We start from the raw sequence: 26,958 nt of genomic DNA, 5'->3' as shown, positions 1-26,958 counted from the left end.
CTGGTTTCAGCACCGTCAGCTGTTTCCGGGTTGTGTCAAGCTCACTGAGACACCTATGCTTGCCTCGTCGTGGTGCGGTCGGGTTAGCCAACTCCAGGGTGCCTCCAGTTTAGGAGCTTCCTATGTGGGCTGCGTGAACTGGTAGTCAAGGCTGGTTCTGTAGTGCCAGTAGGCCCAGCTCCCCCTGTAGGACTGTTGGGGTTCGGTAACTGCGGCTGCCTCGCGGCCTAGCTGTTCTCTCCTCTCCTGTGGGCCTTGGGGTCCACCACCTGGTTCCAGCACCGTCAGCTGGTTCCGGGCCGAGCCTTTGGCTTAGGTGCCTCCTCCTGGGTATCCGAGTTCCGCCAACGCCAGGCGGTCCTTGGTAGTGCTTTTAAGCGCGGGCACCTACAGCTTAGTAACCGGGTTCCAGCACCGTCAGCTAGTCCTCGGTCGTGCCATTGGCTCTTGCACACTGGGGCAACGCATCCGGGTTCCAGCACCGCCAGCTGGTTCTCGGCAGTGTTCTTGTCACAGGTACTCCCTCATGCCAAGCCTGGTTTCAGCACCGTCAGCTGTTTCCGGGTTGTGTCAACTTCACTGAGACGCCTATGCTTGCCCCGTCGTGGTGCGGTCGAGTTAGCCAACTCCAGGGTGCCTCCAGTTTAGGAGCTTCCTATGTGGGCTGCGTGAACTGGTAGTCAAGGCTGGTTCTGTAGTGCCAGTAGGCCCAGCTCCCCCTGTAGGACTGTTGGGGTTCGGTAACTGCGGCTGCCTCGCGGCCTAGCTGTTCTCTCCTCTCCTGTGGGCCTTGGGGTCCACCACCTGGTTCCAGCACCGTCAGCTGGTTCCGGGCCGAGCCTTTGGCTTAGGTGCCTCCTCCTGGGTATCCGAGTTCCGCCAACGCCAGGCGGTCCTTGGTAGTGCTTTTAAGCGCGGGCACCTACAGCTTAGTAACCGGGTTCCAGCACCGTCAGCTAGTCCTCGGTCGTGCCATTGGCTCTTGCACACTGGGGCAACGCATCCGGGTTCCAGCACCGCCAGCTGGTTCTCGGCAGTGTTCTTGTCACAGGTACTCCCTCATGCCAAGCCTGGTTTCAGCACCGTCAGCTGTTTCCGGGTTGTGTCAACTTCACTGAGACGCCTATGCTTGCCCCGTCGTGGTGCGGTCGAGTTAGCCAACTCCAGGGTGCCTCCAGTTTAGGAGCTTCCTATGTGGGCTGCGTGAACTGGTAGTCAAGGCTGGTTCTGTAGTGCCAGTAGGCCCAGCTCCCCCTGTAGGACTGTTGGGGTTCGGTAACTGCGGCTGCCTCGCGGCCTAGCTGTTCTCTCCTCTCCTGTGGGCCTTGGGGTCCACCACCTGGTTCCAGCACCGTCAGCTGGTTCTGGGCCGAGCCTTTGGCTTAGGTGCCTCCTCCTGGGTATCCGAGTTCCGCCAACGCCAGGCAGTCCTTGGTAGTGCTTTTAAGCGCGGGCACCTACAGCTTAGTAACCGGGTTCCAGCACCGTCAGCTAGTCCTCGGTCGTGCCATTGGCTCTTGCACACTGGGGCAACGCATCCGGGTTCCAGCACCGCCAGCTGGTTCTCGGCAGTGTTTTTGTCACAGGTACTCCCTCGTGCCAAACCTGGTTTCAGCACCGTCAGCTGTTTCCGGGTTGTGTCAAGCTCACTGAGACACCTATGCTTGCCTCGTCGTGGTGCGGTCGGGTTAGCCAACTCCAGGGTGCCTCCAGTTTAGGAGCTTCCTATGTGGGCTGCGTGAACTGGTAGTCAAGGCTGGTTCTGTAGTGCCAGTAGGCCCAGCTCCCCCTGTAGGACTGTTGGGGTTCGGTAACTGCGGCTGCCTCGCGGCCTAGCTGTTCTCTCCTCTCCTGTGGGCCTTGGGGTCCACCACCTGGTTCCAGCACCGTCAGCTGGTTCCGGGCCGAGCCTTTGGCTTAGGTGCCTCCTCCTGGGTATCCGAGTTCCGCCAACGCCAGGCGGTCCTTGGTAGTGCTTTTAAGCGCGGGCACCTACAGCTTAGTTACCGGGTTCCAGCACCGTCAGCTAGTCCTCGGTCGTGCCATTGGCTCTTGCACACTGGGGCAACGCATCCGGGTTCCAGCACCGCCAGCTGGTTCTCGGCAGTGTTCTTGTCACAGGTACTCCCTCGTGCCAAGCCTGGTTTCAGCACCGTCAGCTGTTTCCGGGTTGTGTCAACTTCACTGAGACGCCTATGCTTGCCCCGTCGTGGTGCGGTCGAGTTAGCCAACTCCAGGGTGCCTCCAGTTTAGGAGCTTCCTATGTGGGCTGCGTGAACTGGTAGTCAAGGCTGGTTCTGTAGTGCCAGTAGGCCCAGCTCCCCCTGTAGGACTGTTGGGGTTCGGTAACTGCGGCTGCCTCGCGGCCTAGCTGTTCTCTCCTCTCCTGTGGGCCTTGGGGTCCACCACCTGGTTCCAGCACCGTCAGCTGGTTCTGGGCCGAGCCTTTGGCTTAGGTGCCTCCTCCTGGGTATCCGAGTTCCGCCAACGCCAGGCGGTCCTTGGTAGTGCTTTTAAGCGCGGGCACCTACAGCTTAGTAACCGGGTTCCAGCACCGTCAGCTAGTCCTCGGTCGTGCCATTGGCTCTTGCACACTGGGGCAACGCATCCGGGTTCCAGCACCGCCAGCTGGTTCTCGGCAGTGTTTTTGTCACAGGTACTCCCTCGTGCCAAACCTGGTTTCAGCACCGTCAGCTGTTTCCGGGTTGTGTCAAGCTCACTGAGACACCTATGCTTGCCTCGTCGTGGTGCGGTCGGGTTAGCCAACTCCAGGGTGCCTCCAGTTTAGGAGCTTCCTATGTGGGCTGCGTGAACTGGTAGTCAAGGCTGGTTCTGTAGTGCCAGTAGGCCCAGCTCCCCCTGTAGGACTGTTGGGGTTCGGTAACTGCGGCTGCCTCGCGGCCTAGTTGTTCTCTCCTCTCCTGTGGGCCTTGGGGTCCACCACCTGGTTCCAGCACCGTCAGCTGGTTCCGGGCCGAGCCTTTGGCTTATGTGCCTCCTCCTGGGTATCCGAGTTCCGCCAACGCCAGGCGGTCCTTGGTAGTGCTTTTAAGCGCGGGCACCTACAGCTTAGTAACCGGGTTCCAGCACCGTCAGCTAGTCCTCGGTCGTGCCATTGGCTCTTGCACACTGGGGCAACGCATCCGGGTTCCAGCACCGCCAGCTGGTTCTCGGCAGTGTTTTTGTCACAGGTACTCCCTCGTGCCAAACCTGGTTTCAGCACCGTCAGCTGTTTCCGGGTTGTGTCAAGCTCACTGAGACACCTATGCTTGCCTCGTCGTGGTGCGGTCGGGTTAGCCAACTCCAGGGTGCCTCCAGTTTAGGAGCTTCCTATGTGGGCTGCGTGAACTGGTAGTCAAGGCTGGTTCTGTAGTGCCAGTAGGCCCAGCTCCCCCTGTAGGACTGTTGGGGTTCGGTAACTGCGGCTGCCTCGCGGCCTAGCTGTTCTCTCCTCTCCTGTGGGCCTTGGGGTCCACCACCTGGTTCCAGCACCGTCAGCTGGTTCCGGGCCGAGCCTTTGGCTTAGGTGCCTCCTCCTGGGTATCCGAGTTCCGCCAACGCCAGGCGGTCCTTGGTAGTGCTTTTAAGCGCGGGCACCTACAGCTTAGTAACCGGGTTCCAGCACCGTCAGCTAGTCCTCGGTCGTGCCATTGGCTCTTGCACACTGGGGCAACGCATCCGGGTTCCAGCACCGCCAGCTGGTTCTCGGCAGTGTTCTTGTCACAGGTACTCCCTCGTGCCAAGCCTGGTTTCAGCACCGTCAGCTGTTTCCGGGTTGTGTCAACTTCACTGAGACGCCTATGCTTGCCCCGTCGTGGTGCGGTCGAGTTAGCCAACTCCAGGGTGCCTCCAGTTTAGGAGCTTCCTATGTGGGCTGCGTGAACTGGTAGTCAAGGCTGGTTCTGTAGTGCCAGTAGGCCCAGCTCCCCCTGTAGGACTGTTGGGGTTCGGTAACTGCGGCTGCCTCGCGGCCTAGCTGTTCTCTCCTCTCCTGTGGGCCTTCGGGCCCACCACCTGGTTCCAGCACCGTCAGCTGGTTCTCGGCAGTGTCTTTTGCTCTTGTACCTTCTGCTCCCCATCCTGGTTCCAGTACCGTCAGCTGGTTCCGGGCAGAGCCTTTGGCTTAGGTGCCTCCTTCTGGGTATCCAAGTTCCACCAACGTCAGGTGGTCCTTGGTAGTGCTTTCAAGCACGGTTACCTCCTGCTTAGTAACCGGGTTTCAGTAACGTCAGCTGGTCCTTGGTAGTTCCATTGGCTCTTGGACCTTCGGCTACCCATCCGGGTTCCAGTACCGTCAGCTGGTTCTCGGCAGTGTCTTTTGCTCTTGTACCTTCTGCTCCCCATCCTGGTTCCAGTAACGTCAGCTGGTTCCGGGCAGAGCCTTTGGCTTAGGTGCCTCCTTCTGGGTATCCGAGTTCCGCCAACGTCAGGCGGTCCTTGGTAGTGCTTTTTAGCACGGGTACCTCCTGCTTAGTAACCGGGTTCCAGTAACGTCAGCTGGTCCTCGGTAGTTCCATAGGCTCTTGAACCTTCGGGTAGCCATCCGAGTTCCAGTTCCATCAGCTGGTTCTTGGCATTTTCTCAGCCTTCTTGTACCTTCTGCTACATTTCCAAGTTGAAGACCCTAACGTCGACGACCCGGAAGACCACCCCGATGACGACGACCCGGAAGACCACCCCGATGACGACGACGGCGGAGATGACGACACTGGAGACGACGACCCTGGAGACGACAACATGGAAGACCGAGAAGCAGAAGAACAAGAGGCTGCAGAACAAAGAGCAGAAGAACATTAAGCATAAGACTTAATATCAGAGCAAAAGATATTATCTCAATTATATGCAGAAGAAGACTAAGCAGTGTATGGGGGTGAGTCCGTTCCTCCTCGTGGTGCCCCTGGATAAAGCCTGATGCTGCAGGTCAAACTGAACGCGGACAAATGTAACTTTTGTGACTGGCAGAACGGAAGGTGTAATCTTCCAACTTTTATAGATAACAACTACGGGAATGCCTGTCACAAATGAGAATATGATGAAGAAGTAGAATAGGAAGAATAATAACAGTGGAATAAAAAGAATATGTAGAATAGGAAGAATAATAATAGTTGAAGAAAATGAATATGAAGAATGTAATAAAAAAAAAATATAGGTAGAAGATGAAGAAGAAGATGAATAAGGTGAAGAAGTTGATGTCAAAGATGCTGATGATGATGAAGATGAAAGTGTGGGAAAAGGAAAAAAAAGAAGGGGAAGGTCGTGGAATAGTGAAACATCAATATCTGACAAAATAAAAAAAATTTACATAGTCAATATCTTTTTCAATCCGAACGTCTTTAAAAAAAAAAAAAATCATGCTATTCTATTTGATTGGACTAATCCTCATTGCCTTTAATGTCTCCGCCACCTCCCCCATACATCCTACATTATTCTTAGTTGTTTTCCTTCATGTAGAATGAACCTACAAGGAAAGAAAGGGTTTATTTTAATTCCGATATTTTGGTCCCATTGACTTGCATTGGGATCGGGTATCGGTATCGGCGATATCCGATATTTTTTGAATATCGGCCGATCCAAACCGATACCGATACTTTCCGATATCGGAAGGTATCGCTCAACACTATTCCTTAATATAGCTCCGCATGGCGGTATGTTCAGGCACAGACAGGTGGAAAAGTCGACCGTTAGGAAACTTACAGCCTGGAATTAAGTCACTAGCACAATCGCAGTCCCTGTGCGGTGGAAGGAAACTGGACTTGGGCTCATCGAATACATCCTGAAAATCAGACAAAAACTCTGGAATTTCAGAAGAGGAAGAAGAGGAGATTGACATCAAAGGAACATCATTATGAACCCCCTGACAACTCCAACTAGTCACAGACATAGACTTCCAATCCAACACAGGATTATGTACCTGCAACCACGGAAAACCCAGCACGATAGCATCATGCAAATTATGCAACACCAGAAATCGACAATCTTGCTGATGGACTGGCGCCATGTGCATGGTCACCTGTGTCCAAAACTGGGGCTTATTTTTAGCCAAGGGTGTATTGTCAATGCCCCTTAAAGGAATAGGGTTCTGCAAAGGCTGCAAGGGAAAACCACAACGCCTGGCAAACCCAAAGTCCATTAAGTTCAAGGCGGCGCCTGAATCCACAAACGCCATGACAGAAAATGATGACAATGAGCAGATCAAGGACACAGATAATAAAAATTTAGGTTGTACAGTACTGATGGTAATTGAACTGGCGATCCTCTTTGTCTGTTTAGGGCAGACAGAAATGACATGAGAAACGTCGCCACAATAATAACACAACCTATTCTGACGTCTGAAACCTTGTCGTTCCGTTCCAGACAGAATCCTATCACACTGCAGAGGCTCAGGAATTTGCTCTGAGGATAACGCCACAGCGCACATAGTTCTGTGCTCCCGCAAGCGCTGGTCAATCTGAATGGCCAGAGACATAGAATCACTCAGACCGGAAGGCGTGGGAAACCCCACCATAACATCTTTAACGGATTCAGAAAGACCCTTTCTGAAAATTGCCGCTAAAGCATCATTATTCCATTTAGTCAACACCGACCATTTTCTGAATTTCTGACAATACAATTCTGCCGCCTCTTGACCCTGAGACAGGGCCAACAAGGTCTTCTCAGCTTGATCCACAGAATTAGGTTCATCATATAATAATCCTAAAGCCTGAAAAAAGGAGTCTACATTAAGCAAAGCTGGATTCCCAGATTCCAGGGAAAATGCCCAATCCTGCGGGTCGCCACGCAGCAGTGAGATGACAACTTTTACCCGCTGAATGGAATCACCGGAGGATCGAGGTCTCAAAGCAAAAAACAGTTTACAGTTTTTTTTTAAAACTCAAAAATTTGGATCTGTCACCAGAAAACAAATCAGGAGTAGGAATCTTTGGTTCTAAAACAGGAGTCTGAACAATATAATCAGAAATACCCTGTACGCTAGCAGCAAGCTGGTCTACACGAGAAGCTAATTCCTGAACATTCATGCTAGCACAAGGCTCTTCAGCCACCCAGAGATAAAGAGGGAGGAGAAAACAAAGTAGACTGAAGAAAAAAAATGGCTCCAGACCTTTCTTCCCTTCTTCTGAGATGCATTTAATTCATTATTGGCCAGTTGTACCGTTATGATCAGGTGACCTTGGAGCAGCATGAAAACTTTCACTGGAGTAGGTGGTAACTATACTGACCGCAAACCCTGATCTTATCACCGCAACTAGAAATAGCCGTGGGGTGTGCCTAACAAAACCTAGACACCTCGACACAGCCGGAGGACTAAAAACCCCTATAGATGGAAATAGGAATACTATCTTGCCTCAGAGCAGAACCCCAAAGGATAGGCAGCCCCCCACAAATATTGACTGTGAGTAGTAGAGGAAAAGACACACGCAGGAAGCAAACAGTATTTAGCAAATGAGGCACACACTAGCTAAATAGGAAAGGATAGGACAGGATACTAAGCGGTCAGTATTAAAAATCCTTCCAAAAATATCCACGGCAGAAAATACAAAAGCTCCACAATCTAACTAAAGCTGTGGAGCATATATCTGCATCTCCAGAGAATCCAACAAGACTGAGAAAACACTGACACAGTCTAAGCTGGACAAGAGAAAAACAATAGAATAACACAGACTATAAGCACACTGCATGTGTGCCACAGAAACAAAAACCAGACACTTATCTTTGCTGAATTGACAGCTGAGCAGGAGAAGCCAGAAAGTGATCCAACACTTCGGAAGAAACATTGACAACTGGAAAGGACTAATGAATCCTGCACACCTAAATATCCCAGTCAGAACTGCAATCAGCAGAAACACCTGGCCAGGACTGCGACTCAGAGACAACTGCGTTCCCACCTACAACCACTGGAGGGAACCCAAGAGCAGAATTCACAACAGGAATCCTCCTTGCGTCCATGCATGATATTGCCCTCCCCGAAAGGAAGGCAACATCACTGTAACAACCAGTTACCTCGGGTGTTACATACGTATATATATACAGCTCTTGCAAAATTAGGTGACCACTGCACAGTTTTATAAAAATCTGCTTCGCTACATTTCTGACAGCCATTCCATTCTGGTGTCAGTTTAATTCTAACCAGAGTACACCTCATTCTACTTAATGTGCTTCTGATTAGGTGATCACCTGAACCAAATCTTATTTAATGAAGGAAAGTATAAAAAACACTGCTGTGGTGTTCACAATCCTCTTGCAATAGGACAAGCTGGATGACAAAACAAGTGCTAGTAAAATCCCAAAAGTAATAAGAATGAAAAAATAACTTTTAACCATGTCAAAGGAGTTCAAAAGTCTTGAGTGAGGAAAATAAGGGCTCAATTCTGGCTTTATTAACAGAGGGACACAGTGATCATAATGTTGACTCCATCCTTAAAGGGAACCCGTCACGCCCAAAATGGAAGGTGAGCTAAGCCCACCAGCATCAGGGGCTTATCTACAGCATTCTGGATTGTGGTAGATAAGCCCCCGATGTATCCTAAAAAAAATGAGAAAAAGAGGTTATATTATACTCACCCAGGGGTGGGTACGATGGATGTCGCGGTCCAGTCCGGTACTTCCCATCTTCTTACGATGACGTCCTCTTCTTGTCTTCATGCTGTGGCTCCGGCACAGTCATACTTTGTCTGCCCTGTTGAGGACAGAGCAAAGTACTGCAGTGCACAGGCGCCAGGAAAGGTCATAGAGGCCCGGCACCTGCGCACTGCAGTACTTTGCTCTGCTCTCAACAGGGTAGAAAAAGTACGCCTGCAGCGGAGCCGCAGCGTAAAGATAAGAAGAGGATGTCATCTGATGAAGATAGGAGGCGCTGGATCGGACCGCGACACCCATCGGACCGGGACGGGACCGCCCCTGGGTGGGTATAATATAACCTCTTTTTCTCATATTATAGGATTCATTGGGGGCTCATCTACAGCATTACAGAATGCTGTAGATAAGCCCCTGATGCTATTGGGCTTAGCTCACCTTCCATTTTGGGGGTGGCACTTTCCCTTTAAAAGACATTGGGGACAACAAAGCTACAGACTGGCAGAGGGCGAAAACAACTCTCCACTGATCGGGATGACCATCATCTTATTTGAATGTCACTCAGCAACCGCAGGATGATATCAAGTGACCTACAAAAGGAATGGCAATGGCAGCTTGGGTGAAGTGCACTGCAAGAACAGTTCGTAACAGACTCCTAGAGGCAGAGCTCAAGGCATGTAAAGCTAGAATAAAGCCTTTCATCATTGAGAAGCAAAAGAGAGCCATGCTGAAGTTTGACAAAGACCATAAGTATTGGTCCATGGAGGACTGGAGTAAGGTAATCTTCTCTGATGAGTCTAATTTTAAGATTTGCCTTGTGGTCATCTAATGGTTAGACGGAGACCTGGAGAGGCGTACAAGCCACAGTGTCTTGCACCCACTGTGAAATTTAGTGGAGGATCAGTGATGATCTGGGCATGCTTCAGCAAGGCTGGAATTGGGCAGGTTAATCTTTGTGAAGGAGGTATGAATCAAGATGCATACAAGGTTATCCTGAGGACTGTTTTTTTCCAGCAGGACAATGCGCCATGCCACACAGCTAGGTCAGTCAAGGTGTGGATGAAGGAGCACCACATCAAATCCATGTCTTGACCAGCCCAATTTCCAGACCTGAACCCCATTGAAGACCTCTGGAATGTAATCAAGAGGAAGATGGATAGTTACAAGCCATCAAACAAAGAAGAACTGCTTAAGATTTTGTATCAGGAGTGGCATAAGGTCACCCAAAGGCGGTGTGAAAGAATGGTGGAAGGCATGCCAAGACGCATGAAAGCTGTGATTAAAAATCATGGTTATTCCACAAAATATTGAGTTCTGAACTCCTGAGTTAAAACCTTAGTATTATTGTTTCTAAATGATTATGTTCTTTGTTTTACTTATTTGAAGTCTGCAAGCAATGCATTTTGTTTGTTATTTTGACTATTTCTAATTTTCAGAAAATACATACAAAATGTATTGCTTGGAACGTCAGAGATAGGTGGTCACTCAGTAGTTCATAGACTAAAAGAGAAATTTACATTTTACTCAAAAATATAAAGAGAAAAATCAGTGACTATGAAAATTGTATATTCACACTGAAGGCATCAAAACTATGAATTAACACATGTGGCATTATATACTTAACAAAAAAGTGTGAAACAACCGAAATTATGTCTTATATTCTAGGTTCTTCAAAGTAGCCACCTTTTGCTTTGATGACTGCAGGGAATGACTGCAGGGAAGCACAGTACGCACCAGAAAGTGGCACCTGAGTCTCATCATCAGATGCGTAGTGAGGTTTGCTGACCGTAGGCACTGGCCCACCCGCCTCTTCAGATTCAGAGAGACAAATCAGTTGCGCATCACTGCATACTGCCTCTTCTTCAATTTCTCGAATACTGCTTGGCTGTCTACCTCTTTCCAAGCCAAGAGATTCAGAGAACAGAAGTAGAGATGGCTCCTGTCCTGGGCTCTCTGACTGCCTGGGAAATTTGGCAGGTGGTGAAGAGACAGATGGGTGCTCTTCAGTGCTCTGGACCTGAGAGGATGTGGCATTAATTGAAGTCAATGCATTAGCTGCCATCCATCCGACAACATAGTAACATAGTAACATAGTAAGGCCAAAAAAAGACATTTGTCCATCCAGTTCAGCCTATATTCCATCATAATAAATTCCCAGATCTACGACCTTCTACATAACCTAATAATTGTATGATACAATATTGTTCTGCTCCAGGAAGACATCCAGGCCTCTCTTGAACCCCTCAACTGAGTTCGCCATCACCACCTCCTCAGGCAAGCAATTCCAGATTCTCACTGCCCAAACAGTAAAGAATCCTCTTCTATGTTGGTGGAAAAACCTTCTCTCCTCCAGACGCAAAGAATGTCCCCTTGTGCCCGTCACCTTCCTTGGTATAAACAGATCCTCAGCGAGATATTTGTATTGTCCCCTTATATACTTATACATGGTTATTAGATCGCCCCTCAGTCGTCTTTTTTCTAGACTAAATAATCCTAATTTCGCTAATCTATCTGGGTATTGTAGTTCTCCCATCCCCTTTATTAATTTTGTTGCCCTCCTTTGTACTCTCTCTAGTTCCATTATATCCTTCCTGAGCACCGGTGCCCAAAACTGGACACAGTACTCCATGTGCGGTCTAACTAGGGATTTGTACAGAGGCAGTATAATGCTCTCATCATGTGTATCCAGACCTCTTTTAATGCACCCCATGATCCTGTTTGCCTTGGCAGCTGCTGCCTGGCACTGGCTGCTCCAGGTAAGTTTATCATTAACTAGGATCCCCAAGTCCTTCTCCCTGTCAGATTTACCCAATGGTTTCCCGTTCAGTGTGTAATGGTGATATTGATTCCTTCTTCCCATGTGTATAGCCTTACATTTATCATTGTTAAACCTCATCTGCCACCTTTCAGCCCAAGTTTGCAACTTATCCAAATCCATCTGTAGCAGAATACTATCTTCTCTTGTATTAACTGCTTTACATAGTTTTGTATCATCTGCAAATATCGATATTTTACTGTGTAAACCTTCTACCAGATCATTAATGAATATGTTGAAGAGAACAGGTCCCAATACTGACCCCTGCGGTACCCCACTGGTCACAGCGACCCAGTTAGAGACTATACCATTTATAACCACCCTCTGCTTTCTATCACTAAGCCAGTTACTAACCCATTTACACACATTTTCCCCCAGACCAAGCATTCTCATTTTGTGTACCGACCTCTTGTGCGGCACGGTATCAAACGCTTTGGAAAAATCGAGATATACCACGTCCAATGACTCACCGTGGTCTAGCCTATAGCTTACCTCTTCATAAAAACTGATTAGATTGGTTTGACAGGAGCGATTTCTCATAAACCCATGCTGATATGGAGTTAAACAGTTATTCTCATTGAGATAATCCAGAATAACATCCCTCAGAAACCCTTCAAATATTTTACCAACAATAGAGGTTAGACTTACTGGCCTATAATTTCCAGGTTCACTTTTAGAGCCCTTTTTGAATATTGGCACCACATTTGCTATGCGCCAGTCCTGCGGAACAGACCCCGTCGCTATAGAGTCCCTAAAAATAAGAAATAATGGTTTATCTATTACATTACTTAGTTCTCTTAGTACTCGTGGGTGTATGCCATCCGGACCCGGAGATTTGTCTATTTTAATCTTATTTAGCCGGTTTCGCACCTCTTCTTGGGTTAGATTGGTGACCCTTAATATAGGGTTTTCATTGTTTCTTGGGATTTCACCTAGCATTTCATTTTCCACCGTGAATACCGTGGAGAAGAAGGTGTTTAATATGTTAGCTTTTTCCTCCTCATCTACAACCATTCTTTCCTCACTATTTTTTAAGGGGCCTACATTTTCAGTTTTTATCCTTTTACTATTGATATAGTTAAAGAACAGTTTGGGATTAGTTTTACTCTCTTTAGCAATGTGCTTCTCTGTTTCATTTTTGGCAGCTTTAATTAGTTTTTTAGATAAAGTATTTTTCTCCCTATAGTTTTTTAGAGCTTCAATGGTGCCATCCTGCTTTAGTAGTGCAAATGCTTTCTTTTTACTGTTAATTGCCTGTCTTACTTCCTTGTTTAGGCACATTGGATTTTTCCTATTTCTAGTCATTTCATTCCCACAAGGTATAAACCGCTTACAGTGCGTATTTAGGATGTTCTTAAACATTTTCCATTTATTATCTGTATTCTTATTTCTGAGGATATTGTCCCAGTCTACCAGATTAAGGGCATCTCTAAGCTGGTCAAGCTTTGCCTTCCTAAAGTTCAGTGTTTTTGTGACTCCCTGACAAGTCCCCCTAGTGAAAGACAGGTGAAACTGTACAATATTGTGGTCGCTATTTCCTAGATGCCCGACTACCTACAGATTTGTTATTCTGTCAGGTCTATTAGATAGTATTAGATCTAAAAGTGCTGCTCCTCTGGTTGGATTCTGCACCAATTGTGAAAGATAATTTTTCTTGGTTATTAGCAGAAACCTGTTGCCTTTATGGGTTTCACAGGTTTCTGTTTCCCAGTTAATATCCGGGTAGTTAAAGTCCCCCATAACCAGGACCTCATTATGGGTTGCAGCTTCATCTATCTGCTTTAGAAGTAGACTTTCCATGGTTTCTGTTATATTTGGGGGTTTGTAACAGACCCCAATGAGAATTTTGTTACCATTTTTCCCTCCATGAATTTCGACCCATATGGACTCGACATCCTCATTCCCTTCGCTAATATCCTCTCTTAAAGTGGACTTTAGACAAGACTTTACATAGAGACAAACCCCTCCTCCTCTCCGATTTTTACGATCCTTTCTAAACAGACTGTAACCCTGTAAGTTAACTGCCCAGTCATAGCTTTCATCTAACCATGTCTCGGTTATTCCCACTATGTCAAAGTTACCTGTAGATATTTCTGCTTCTAGTTCTTCCATCTTGTTTGTCAGGCTTCTGGCGTTTGCGAGCATGCAGTTTAGAGGATTTTGTTTTGTTCCAATCTCCTCGCTGTGGATTGTTTTGGAAATGTTCTTACCTCCCTTCTGAGTATGTTTTCCTGGTTCTTCTTTGTTCGAGTCTAATGTTTTTCTTCCCGTCCCTCTCTTCTCCTAGTTTAACGCCCTCCTGATGAGTGTAGTGAGACTTCTGGCGAATGTGTGTTTCCCAGGTTTGTTGAGGTGTAGTCCGTCTCTGGCGAGGAGTCCATTGTACAAGTAATTCACACCGTGGTCAAGTAATCCGAATCCTTGTTGTCTGCACCATCATCTTAGCCAGTTGTTCGCATCAAGGATCCTGTTCCATCTCCTGGTGCCATGCCCGTCTACTGGAAGGATAGAAGAAAAAACTACCTGTGCATCCAGTTCCTTTACTTTCTTCCCCAACTCTTCAAAGTCCTTGCAGATTGTCGGTAGGTCCTTCCTTGCCGTGTCATTGGTGCCAACATATATCAGAAGAAATGGGTGGACGTCCTTGGAGCTGAAGAGCTTTGGTATCCTATCGGTCACATCCTTGATCATCGCACCTGGAAGGCAGCATACTTCTCTTGCGGTTATGTCCGGTCTACAGATGGCTGCTTCTATGCCTCTCAGTAGTGAGTCTCCCACCACCACCACTCTTCGTTGCTTCTTGGCTGTACTTTTTGCTGTCACTTGTTGCTGTGTGCCCTTTTCTTTTTTGCTTGCTGGTATTGCTTCATCCTTAGGTGTGCCATCTTCATCCTCTACAAAGATTTGATATCGGTTCTTCAGTTGTGTGGTTGGTGATTTCGCCATGGTCTTCTTGCTTCTTTTGGTCACATGCTTCCACTCATCTGCTTTTGGAGGTTCTCTGACACTTTTTTCACCTTCTGTGACCAGTAGAGATGCTTCTGTAATGTCTAAGAAGTCTTCATTCTCTTTGATGAGTTTCAAAGTTGCTATTCTTTCTTCCAGACCCCGCACCTTTTCTTCTAAAAGGGCCACTAGTCTACACTTCTGACAGGTGAAATTCGATTCTTCTTCTGGTCGATCTGTGAACATGTAGCACATGCTGCAGCTCACCATGTAGGTTGTCACTAGTGTTGAGCGATACCGTCCGATACTTGAAAGTATCGGTATCGGATAGTATCGGCCGATACCCGAAAAGTATCAGATATCGCCGATACCGATACCCGATACCAATACAAGTCAATGAGACACCAAGTATCGGAAGGTATCCTGATGGTTCCCAGGGTAAAAAAAATGAGCATGTTCATTATTTTTGTGGATTTTCTGCGTTTTTCCCGCAATTCTATGCATTTGGGAAAAAACGCACAAAAAACGCACCAAAAACACGTAAAAAACGCGATAAAATCGCGGTAAAAATGCATGCGGATTTCTGGCAGAAATGTCCGGTTTTTGTCAGGAAAATTTCTGCAAGAAATCCTGACGTGTGCACATACCCTCACACTGTCAAATGATTGCCATGGATGATTAACTTTCAAAGGCAATCACTGTCCCTTTCAATTTTTTCCTTTCGTGCCAGATTGGAGTTTAACTGTATCACGTTATTATTAGGGGCTGAACAGGAGTAAGAGGGACAGCCGCCGTTGAGCGCGGGCGCCTATCTCGAATAATCTTAGGGGGCCAATCTCCGCTGCACAGGCAGGGAAAATTTTGAATATTTACAGTGTGAGGGGCATGATCTAGCCAAAGCACGGTTGTCTGTATGGTGAGTGTGTTTAGTACTTTAAAGTGAAAAATAAAAATATAGTTTTATCTAGTATCTGCTAAGTACAAGGTTTTTTTGTTTTGTTTTGTTTTTCTGGATTCCTCATTGGCTGAATTAAATCAAACAAGCTCACTGCATTATGGGAACTTCTGATTCCGGTATTCGATATTGTAAAAGTATCGAAACTCAGTATCGGAACTCCAATACCCCGAATATCGACCGATACCTGATATTGCAGTATCGGAATGCTCAACACTATTAATGAAAGAAGAGTAGTTTTAATGAGGTACTATCCCTTTCATTTGCTGAACACAAATTATATGGCAGCTAAGTTTGATGAACTTTTAAAGCTCGTGTTTCATTCTGTCGGTGTCTAACTTTTAACCCCTTAGCGACCGCCGATACGCCTTTTAACGGCGGCCGCTAAGGGTACTTAAACCACAGCGCCGTTAATTAACGGCGCTGTGGAAAAAGTCAATAGCGCCCCCTGAGGCCGATTTTCTCCGGGGTCTCGGCTGCCGGGGGTAGCCGAGACCCCAGAGAACATGATTCGGGGGTTTTTTAACCCACCCCGCATTTGCGATCGCCGGTAATTAACCGTTTACCGGCGATCACAAAAAAAACAAAACGCGATCTCTTTTTAATTTCTCTGTCCTCCGATGTGATCGCACATCGGAGGACAGAGAAAAGGGGTCCCAGGTGGCCCCCCAATACTCACCTAGCTCCCCCGATGCTCCTCGTGTCTCCCGGTGGGCGCCGCCATCTTCAAAATGGCGGGCGCATGCGCAGTGCGCCCGCCGGCCGGCACTGGTAGAATCTTTGGGATCTCGGCTGCCGGGGGTAGCCGAGACCCCAAAGAGCATGATCGGGGTCGGTATTACCGACCCCTGTTTTGCGATCGCCGGTAATTAACTGTTTACCGGCGACCGCAAAAAAAAAAAAAAAAAAAAGTAAAGTGTAATTCTCTTACCTCTGATGTGATCGCACATCAGAGGACAGAGAAATAGGGGGATTCGGGGACCCTAGCATACTCACCTAGGTCCCTGGATCCTCTTGCTGCTCCTCCTGGCCGCCGGCAGAAGAAAATGGCGGGCGCATGCCCAGTGCGCCCGCCATCTGCCTCCATCTGCCGGCCGGCAGGAGAACAGCAGTTGGGGCTAAAATTAGGGGTAGGGTTAGGGTTAGGGGTAGGGTTAGGGTTAGGGGTAGGGTTAGGGGTAGGGTTAGGGTTAGGGTTAGGGGTAGGGTTAGGGTTAGGGGTAGGGATAGGGGTAGGGTTAGGGTTAGGGGTAGGGGTAGGGTTTGGGCTAGGGTTGGGGCTAAATTTAGGGTTAGGGTTGGAGCCAAATTTAGGGTTAGGGTTGGGGCTAAATTTAGGGTTAGACTTCTTTCACACTTACGTCGGTACGGGGCCGTCGCAATGCGTCGGCCCGACATACCGACGCACGTTGTGAAAATTGTGCACAACGTGGGCAGCAGCTGTAGTTTTTCAACGCATCCGCTGCCCAATCTATGTCCTGGGGAGGAGAAGGCGGAGTTACGGCTACGCATGCGCGGTCAGAAATGGCGGATGCGACGTACAAAAAAACGTTTCATTGAACGTTTTTTGTGCCGACGCTCCGCCAAAACACAACTGATCCAGTGCACGACGGACGCGACGTGTGGCCATCCGTCACGATCCGTCGGCAATACAAGTCTATGGGCAAAAAGCATCCTGCGGGCATATTTGCAGGATCCGTTTCTTGTCCAAAACGACGGATTGCGACGGAATGCCAAACGACGCAAGTGTGAAAGTAGCCTTAGGGCTAGGGTTAGGGTTGGGGCTAAAGTTAGGGCTAGGGTTGGGGCTAAAGTTAGGGTTAGAGCTGGGATTAGGGTTAGGGTTTGGATTAGGGTTGGTATTAGGGTTAGGGTTGGCATTAGGGTTACGCTTGGGATTAGGGTTAGGTTTGGGATTAGGGTTAAGGTTAGGGTTGTGATTAGGGGTGTATTGGGATTAGGGTTAGGTTTGAGGTTAGGATTGAGATTAGGATTAGGGGTGTGTTGGATTTAGGGTTTTGATTAGGGTTATGGTTAGGGTTGACATTAGGGTTGTTTTGGGGTAAGGGTTGTGATTAGGTTTAGGGTTAGTGATTAGGATTATGGATCAGGTTGGGATTAGGGTTAGGGGTGTGTTGGGGTTAGGGTTGGAGCTAGAATTGGGGGGTTTCCACTGTTTAGGTACATCAGGGGGTCTCCAAACACGACAGCCAATTTTGCGCTCAAAAAGTCAAATGGTGCTCCCTCCCTTCTGAGCTCTGCCGTGCGCCCAAACAGTGGGTTACCCCCACATATGGGGCATCAGCGTACTCGGGATAAATTGGACAACAACTTCTGGGGTCCAATTTCTCTTGTTACCCTTGTGAAAATAAAAACTTGGGGGCTACAAAATCTTTTTTGTGAAAAAAAAATATTTTTTATTTTCACGACTCTGCATTCTAAACTTCTGTGAAGCACTTGGGCATTCAAAGTTCTCACCACACATCTAGATAAGTTCCTTGGGGGGTCTAGTTTCCAAAATGGGGTCACTTGTGGGGGGTTACTACTACAGTTTAGGTACATCAGGGGCTCTGCAATCACAACATAATGCCCACAGACCATTCTATCAAAGTCTGCATTCCAAAAAGGCGCTCCTTCCCTTCCGAGCTCTGCCGTGCGCCCAAACAGTGGTTTACCCCCACATATGGCACATCAGCGTACTCGGGATAAATTGGACAACAACTATTGCAGTCCAATTTCTCCTGTTACCCTTGTGAAAATAAAAACTTGGGGGCTACAATATCTTTTTTGTGGAAAAAAAAATATTTTTTATTTTCACGACTCTGCATTCTAAACTTCTGTGAAGCACTTGGGCATTCAAAGTTCTCACCACACATCTAGATAAGTTCCTTGGGGGGTCTAGTTTCCAAAATGGGGTCACTTGTGGGGGGTTACTACAGTTTAGGTACATCAGGGGCTCTGCAATCGCAACATAATGCCCACAGACCATTCTATCAAAGTCTGCATTCCAAAAAGGCGCTCCTTCCCTTCCGAGCTCTACCGTGCACCCAAACAGTGGTTTACCCCCACATATGGCGCATCAGCGTACTCGGGATAAATTGGACAACAACTATTGCAGTCCAATTTCTCCTGTTACCCTTGTGAAAATAAAAACTTGGGGGCTACAATATCTTTTTTGTGGAAAAAAAAATATTTTTTATTTTCACGACTCTGCATTCTAAACTTCTGTGAAGCACTTGGGCATTCAAAGTTCTCACCACACATCTAGATAAGTTCCTTGGGGGGTCTAGTTTCCAAAATGGGGTCACTTGTGGGGGGTTACTACAGTTTAGGTACATCAGGGGCTCTGCAAATGCAACATAATACCCGCAGACCATTCTATCAAAGTCTGCATTCCAAAATGGCGCTCCTTCCTTCCGAGCTCTGCCGTGCGCCCAAACAGTGGTTTACCCCCACATATGGGGTACCAGCATACTCAGGACAAATTGGACAACAACTTTTGGGGTCCAATTTCTCTTGTTACCCTTGTGAAAATAAAAACTTGGGGGCTAAAAAATCTTTTTGTGGAAAAAAAAATATTTTTTATTTTCACGGCTCTGCATTATAAACTTCTGTGAAGCACTTGGGCATTCAAGGTTCTCACCACACATCTAGATAAGTTCCATGGGGGGTCTAGTTTCCAAAATGGGGTCACTTGTGGGGGATTTATACTGTTTAGGCACATCAGGGGCTCTCCAAACGCGACATGGCGTCCGATCTCAATTCCAGCCAATTCTACATTGAAAAAGTAAAACGGCACTCTTTCTCTTCCAAGCTCTGCGGTGCACCCAAACAGTGGTTTACCCCCACATATTGGGTATCGACGTACTCAGGAGAAATTGCACAACAACTTTAGTTGTCTAATTTCTCCTGTTACCCTTGTGAAAATAAAAATTTGTGGGCGAAAAGATCATTTTTGTAGAAAAAATGCAATTTTTTTTTTTCACGGCTCTACGTTATAAACTTCTGTGAAGCACATGGGGGTTCAAAGTGCTCACCACACATCTAGATATGTTCCTTCAGGGGTCTAGTTTCCAAAATGGGGTCACTTGTGGGGGGTTTCCACTGTTTAGGCACATCAGAGGCTCTCCAAACGCGACATGGCGTCCAATCTCAATTCCAGCCAATTCTACATTGAAAAAGTAAAACGGCGCTCCTTCACTTCCAAGCTCTGCGGTGCGCCCAAACAGTGGTTTACCCTCACATATGGGGTATCGACGTATTCAGGAGAAATCGCACAACAACTTTTGTGGTCTAATTTCTCCTGTTACCCTTGTGAAAATAAGAATTTGTGGGCGAAAAGATAATTTTTGTATAAACAAAAGCGATTTTTTATTTTCACGGCTCTACGTTATAAACTTCTGTGAAGCACTTGGGGGTTCAAAGTGCTCACTACACATCTAGATAAGTTCCTTAAGGGGTCTAGTTTTCAAAATGGTGTCACTTGTGGGGAGTTTCCACTGTTTAGGCACATCAGGGGCTCTCTAAACGTGACATGGCGTCCGATCTCAATTCCTGCCAATTCTGCATTGAAAAAGTCAAACGGCGCTCTTTCTCTTCCAAGCTCTGCGGTGCGCCCTAACAGTGGTTTACCCCCACATATGGGGTATTGGCGTATTCAGGAGAAATTGCATAACAAAATTTATGGTTACATTTCTGTTTTTACACTTGTGAAAATAAAAAAATGGTTCTGAATTAAGATGTTTGCAAAAAAAAAGTTAAATGTTCATTTTTTCCTTCCACATTGTTTCAGTTCCTGTGAAGCACGTAAAGGGTTAATAAACTTCTTGAATGTGGTTTTGAGAACCTTGCGGGGTGTCGTTTTTAGAATGGTGTCACACTTCATTATTTTCTATCATATAGACCCCTCAAAATGACTTCAAATGTGATGTGGTCCCTAAAAAAAAACGGTGTTGTAAAAATGAGAAATTGCTGGTCAACTTTTAACCCTTATAACTCCCTAACAAAAAAAAAATTTGTTTCCAAAATTGTGCTGATGTAAAGTAGACATGTGGGAAATGTTATTTATTAACTATTTTTCATGACATATCTCTCTGATTTAAGGGCATAAAAATACAAAGTTTGAAAATTGCAAAATTTTAAAAATTTTCGCCATATTTCCGTTTTTTCATAAATAATCGCAAGTAATATCGAAGAAATGTTACCACTAACATGAAGAACAATATGTCACGAAAAAACAATCTCAGAATCAGCGGGATCCGTTGAAGCGTTCCAGAGTTATAACCTCATAAAGTGACAGTGGTCAGAATTGCAAAAATTGGCCTGGTCATTAAGTACCAAATTGGCTCTGTCACTAAGGGGTTAAAGCTGCAACAGAAATCACTGCTACACAAAATAAATAATAATAAGAAGAAAATAATCGTATTGGTTCCAAAATTCTGCTCATAGACAAGTCGTGATGCTGGCCAGTCAAACGTACCGGGGTCAGATACTAAGAGAGCATGTCAAAAACTAAAGGGAAAAGACAAATGCATAGTCACATCATGGTTCAAGGTCAGAATACCAGTAAGATAGCAGACTAAAGCAATAGGGCTAGACAAATGAATGATCAGATTAAGGTCCATGGACAGGCAGCAATAATATCAACAAACAGAGCATTGAAATACAAGGCAAAGATACCACTGAGCACATGATATGACTGGCAGAGATCTGGGACTGAAAGCTTGGCTAAGTAGCTGGGTAATTACTTAGAACAGGGAACACCAGAAAGAAGCTCAGCACCTCCCAGTCTCAGATTGGATGACTGAGCTGTCATTCGAAATAGTGACAGCTCATCCTGTCCCTGCACTAGATTGGATAACAGAGCTGACTGTCAAAATAGTGACAGCTCAGTTTGCCTCTTCACTAGATCGATTAAGCTTTCTATCAAATGCTGACAGTTTAGTACACCTCTGCACTAGATTGGTCAACTGAGCTGTCACTCACCCTGGTTCCATAGGGCAGTAAAACTGTCACTCACTGCGTCCAAGACACAGTAGGTGATGCTATTATTGTGGAGAACTAGGTAAGATGGATATGAGATAGATTGAGACATGTAAATAAATGTAAGTCCGCAAGGAGAGGTTCCTCTCCTCTCTGTACCAGTCTGTCATTGTAAATTTGTTTACTGTAAATGATATCTATAACCCTGTACGTACACCAGGGAATTAATAGTGCTATATTAATAAATAATAATAATAATAATAAAGAATTCAAGAAAAATGTAAGAAAAGTAATCAATAATCATACCTGCGGTGCCGACTGTAAACAGGACACAACACAATGCACTGATCCAGTCTTCTCTCTTCTGTCTTCTGCACTTGGAGGATTTACACAAGTGAAAACTTTACAAGTAACTCCACCCTGTATTTAGCCCTAGGAAGCTGTGATGAAATGTGCCAGTTCTCTGCCAATGGATCTTTGTGAAGAGTAAAATAAACAAACTTTTTATAAATCTCCAACATGAAAACGCTAAGAGTTCGTCAGCACAGTCGAAGAGCAATTCTGTCTGCACAGCTTTGCATTAGAGATTATTGAATCTTTTGAAATTCAAGCTTGCCAGCTTTTTCCAAAAGTTTGCCTCACAGCAAACTTTTTTGTCACAAATATCAATTGCTGCAAAGTTTCCAGTCACTCTATAATGACATGTATCGCATTCTGAGGACTGTACCCAACTGCTTTCAAAGTCATTAATGCAAGCATAGCCTTTTGTAACATCAGCGTGTCCTCAGCATATATGGGTAGACCGTGGGAAGCAAAGAGGCTGTTTGACAATGCCTTGTACCGTTGTACATATTGGGGTATTTTTAGAAGGTAAAAATGGTCCAAACATGATTCTTTTGGGGGCAAAAATGCCTGCTCACTGTATTAGTGTTCATCCTCTTGAGATGTATACGGGAAAAAAAAACATAACTTTTGACAAGTGGTGGTCCAAAAATTATCCCTATATGGAGAGTAACAATCGTTTTGATATTTAGTTTTATTTCTCCCCTTCTTTCAAGAGCCATCATCTTTTTATATTTCTGCCAATATAGCCATATCAGGGCTCATTTTTGTGGGATGAATTGTACTTTTAAATGGCACCATTGATGTTACTATTTAGTCTATTGGAAAACCAGAAAAAGATTCCGAGTGCGTGAAATTGAAAAAAAAAAAAGTGCAATTCCACAATTATTTGGGGGTTTTCTATTTACCATGTTCACTATGTGGTAAAACTGAGCTGCTAATATGATTCCTCAGGTCAGTATAAGTATGCAGATACCAAACATGAAAAGTTTATTTTTTTATTTACGTGGTAAAAAATTAATTCAGAAATTTGTAGGAAAAAAAAACATTGCGTTTGTTGCCATATTTCAAGACCCACAGAGTCTACATTATTCAAGATCTGGGTGTGATGTGGCTGCAGTGCAGTTTAGCACAACCTCCATCAGGGAGTGCTGGTGAGGGAAGAGAGGTTGCACACTTTCAGCGTAGCAACACTGAGCAGCCTCACAGGTGTCACAGGCAATGAAAGAGTGGCCAGACGAGCAGAGTCAGAAACTTTCAGGAGCAGAGGTACCAGAGGTCATAGCATACACAAAGTCTGAGACAAGCCAGAAGTCAGAGCCAAATGAGAGTGGAGCGCCCCCGTAGGGCAGTGGGGTACTCGGTATTGGCCCCTTCGGTTCTCAAGGAGGATATCATGGTGGCTGACCCGGTCTCTGGCCCTAGGGACGTCCGTTAAAGATAGGGGAAAGGTCTTTAAAGGGGAAATGTTTGTGACGTCACCTGAGGTATTCGGTCAGGGTGACCGACGCTGCTTAGGGGTCCGCTGGGGTGATGTTATGGCACCTAGATGGTATACCTTCCCACAGGTGATGTGTGTCCCCAGGGCTTCCCAGTGTGTAGGTGGTGGATGGTGTTAAAGAAATTGTTAATCTTCACTTTTATATAAAAGAAAAATCACAGAATTACAGAAAAGCAAGTATTGTGCAAGATGTTATCATCTGTCTCTCCTTGTGGACAATTTCCCGGACATTCCACATGTAGTGGTCAGAATTTCTCAGAATCGCCGATTCTATGCCTGTTTTTGTCTCTATCCACCCAATATCCAGAATGTTCAGCCAAAATCTCATAAAACGCAGACATGTGCAAAGTGCCCCCCATCCTTCTCATGTGATCTATCTTGGATACTAGGATGTGTATGACAAATCATTGTATAATATATCTCCTTGCCAATTTATTATGTAACTCTGTATTTCCTTTTGATCTTGGGGCTTTAAAAAGCCAAGCCTTAAAAATAAAGACCAGAGACTATTTTGACAGACAACGAGCGTGCGTCTCTCTGATTATTGCTTCATTGTGTAGGTACCTAAAAGACAGAACACCTCAGTAGGTTGGAAATCCCCTCTCTATCAACTTGGAGGCCTTCAGCGGGATAATATAATTTCTCCTTCGACTTTCATCTTAGACTGAACAATTGACTGCCTCCGTCCTGAACAGAAAACCAGATCCCGGTTAAGTGAGTAGATTTAATACTCACACAGTTTTCTCTCCGGGAAAGGAGGCTTTCTAGAGTCAGTATTTGGGGATCTCTAACAGGAAAGCCCTAAAGGTACCTTCACACATAACGATATTGTTAACGATATCGTTGCTATTTGTGACGTAGCAACGATATCGTTAATGAAATCGTTCTGTGTGACAGCGACCAACGATCAGGCCCCTGCTGGGAGATCGTTGGTCGCTGAATAAAGTCCAGAACTTTATTTCGTCGCTGGACTCCCTGGAGACATCGCTGGATCGGCGTGTGTGACACCGATCCAGCGATGTCTTCACTGGTAACCAGGGTAAACATCGGGTAACTAAGCGCAGGGCCGCGCTTAGTAACCCGATGTTTACCCTGGTTACCATGCTAAAAGTAAAAAAAACAAACACTAGATACTTACCTACAGCCGTCTGTCCTCCAGCGCTGTGCTCTGCTCTCCTCCTGCACTGGCTGTGAGCCGGAAAGCAGAGCGGTGACGTCACCGCTCTGCTTTCCGGCTCACAGCCAGTACAGGAGGAGAGCAGAGAAGCAGAGCGCAGCGCTGGAGGACAGACAGCTGTAGGTAAGTATCTAGTGTTTGTTTTTTTTTACTTTTAGCATGGTAACCAGGGTAAACATCGGGTTACTAAGCGCGGCCCTGCGCTTAGTTACCCGATGTTTACCCTGGTTACCGGCATCGTTGGTCGCTGGAGAGCGGTCTGTGTGACAGCTCTCCAGCGACCAAACAGCGACGCTGCAGCGATCCGGATCGTTGTCGGTATCGCTGCAGCGTCGCTAAATGTGAAGGGGCCTTAAGTTAAAAGAAAGTATCTGTTATTTGTTTTATTGTCTCTTGCTTGTCTTTGTCTGTTTTGTATTTTGTTTGTTTAAGTGTTAACAGTACAGCGGGCACCGGATCTGATCCAATGTATTAAAAAACCCTGACGTGCGTTTCGCCTCTTCTGGTAATCTTGATTTCTCAAGGGGAAGTGCTCATTTGGTGCGACAAGTGCCTTAAAACAGGAATAGCTGGTGTGCACGTGACAAGTCACATGTGCACACCCAGCCAATCACAGCAGTACTAGTGGCGCATGCGCATGTGGATGGCGGAGCACCACGTCAGAAAAGGCGTCATGCCGCGTCACGGGCGCCCGAGGAAGCGGCACCAGCCATTCCTATTTTAAGGTCCTTGTTGCACCAAATGAGCACTTCCCCTTGAGAAAGCAAGATTACTGGTAGAGGCGAAACGTGCGTCGGGGTTTTTTAATACATTGGATCAGATCCGGTGCCCGCTGTCCTGTCTTGGTAAGCGCCACTATCCTTCACTTACTTAATGTTGTGGGATATGCTTTTTGGTAAGCTGCTTTGGTAAGCGCCACTATCCTTTACTTACTCAATGCTGTGGGATATGTTTTACCCACAAGCCTAACTATTATGTGGCTTTCTAGCAGCTTGGTACTCTACTAAGGTATATACCTCACATGGGCAGCTCACACCGGTGGATATCCACAATTTCCATCCTTATGCACCTTTTGTATCTATTTACCTTTTGTATTTTGTATGCACTTTAATTAGCTTGGAATTATTGTATAATTAAAGATTACCTTTTATAGTACCTACAGACTCCTGGTGTACTCCTTGTTCTAATGACTTCTGTGCTATGACAGGGGGGTGACACTGCAATAGCCCTCCCTTTAATAACACAGAACGCCAGCAAACCACAGGAGATTGGAGAGGAAAACGCAAAGATAGATACCACTGATTATTATAATCCATGGAGCCGATCTGAGCAACTTGCCATGGCGAATAGTTTCCCAGACCCGTATAAAATCCCCTTGGGTTTTATAAAGCCATCAAGGGTACAGCTGATAGCTATGATGCTGCGTGGAATGATTTGGAACCATTATGCTGCATCTCTGATGGGGTGCCGCTAGCTGAGAAAATAAAAGCAGTTCAGGTGAATGCCATAATACAGGAGATACCAGCAGTAGTGTTGAGCATTCCGATACCGCAAGTATCGGGTATCGGCCGATATTTGCGGTATCGGAATTCCGATACCGAGTTCCGATATTTTTGCAAAATTGGGAATCGGTATCGGGATGAAGATTGATGTGTAAAATAAAGAATAAAAATAAAAAATATTGATATACTTACTCTCGGACGCGCCCTGGTTGTAACCGCTGCAACCACCATGCTTCTGTTCCTAAGAATGAGCACGTGAAGGACTTTCGATGACGTCGCGATATCCGATATTTTTTGGATATCGGCCGATACCATCCGATACCGATACTTTCAAATATCGGACGGTATCGCTCAACACTAGTGTTGAGCATTCCGATACCGCAAGTATCGGGTATCGGCCGATACTTGCGGTATCGGAATTCCGATACCGAGATCTGATATTTTTGTGATATCGGGTATCGGTATCGAATCAATAGGGATGTGTAAAATAAAGAATTAAAATAAAAAATATTGATATGCTCACCTCTCCGGCGGCCCCTGGACTTCACACTGCTAACCGGGAGGCTTCTTTGTTTAAAAAGCGCGCCTTTCGGACCTGTGAATGACGTACCGGCTTCTGATTGGTCGCGTGCCGCCCATGTGACCGGCACGCGACCAATCAGAGGCCGCGACGTCATTCGCAGGTCCTCAATTCCTAGAATTTGCAGTTTTGTGAATGAGAATGACGTCGCGGCTTCTGATTGGCCGCGTGCCGGTCACATGGGCGGCACGCGGCCAATCAGAAGCCGCGACGTCATTCTCATTCACAAAACTGCTAATTCTAGGAATTGAGGACCTGCGAATGACGTCGCGGCCTCTGATTGGTCGCGTGCCGGTCACATGGGCGGCACGCGGCCAATCAGAAGCCGCGACGTCATTCTCATTCACAAAACTGCTAATTCTAGGAATTGAGGACCTGCGAATGACGTCGCGGCCTCTGATTGGTCGCGTGCCGGTCACATGGGCGGCACGCGGCCAATCAGAAGCCGCGACGTCATTCTCATTCACAAAACTGCTAATTCTAGGAATTGAGGACCTGCGAATGACGTCGCGGCCTCTGATTGGTCGCGTGCCGGTCACATGGGCGGCACGCGGCCAATCAGAAGCCGCGACGTCATTCTCATTCAC

At 46.4% G+C, this 26,958-nt stretch overlaps 1 protein-coding gene across 2 annotated transcripts in view; it reads right to left on the bottom strand.

Annotated features, from left to right (window-relative positions):
- The window catches only part of LOC138638747 (cytochrome P450 2K4-like), a 177,604-nt gene extending 155,842 nt beyond the window's left edge, over positions 1-21,762 (bottom strand). Inside the window, exon 1 of one of the 2 annotated variants that reach the window (XM_069728298.1) lies at positions 21,576-21,762. The gene's annotated coding sequence lies outside the window, so the exon portion shown is untranslated. The remainder of the gene's footprint in view (positions 1-21,575) is intronic. The other variant, XM_069728301.1, reaches the window with a different exon arrangement.
- Positions 21,763-26,958: the final 5,196 nt, after the last annotated feature.

The sequence above is a fragment of the Ranitomeya imitator genome, chromosome 5 (assembly GCF_032444005.1).
Source record: "Ranitomeya imitator isolate aRanImi1 chromosome 5, aRanImi1.pri, whole genome shotgun sequence".
Taxonomy (NCBI): Eukaryota; Metazoa; Chordata; class Amphibia; order Anura; family Dendrobatidae; genus Ranitomeya; species Ranitomeya imitator.
Note: the sequence above shows the minus strand (reverse complement) of the source record. Positions and strands in the feature narration are given on the sequence as shown.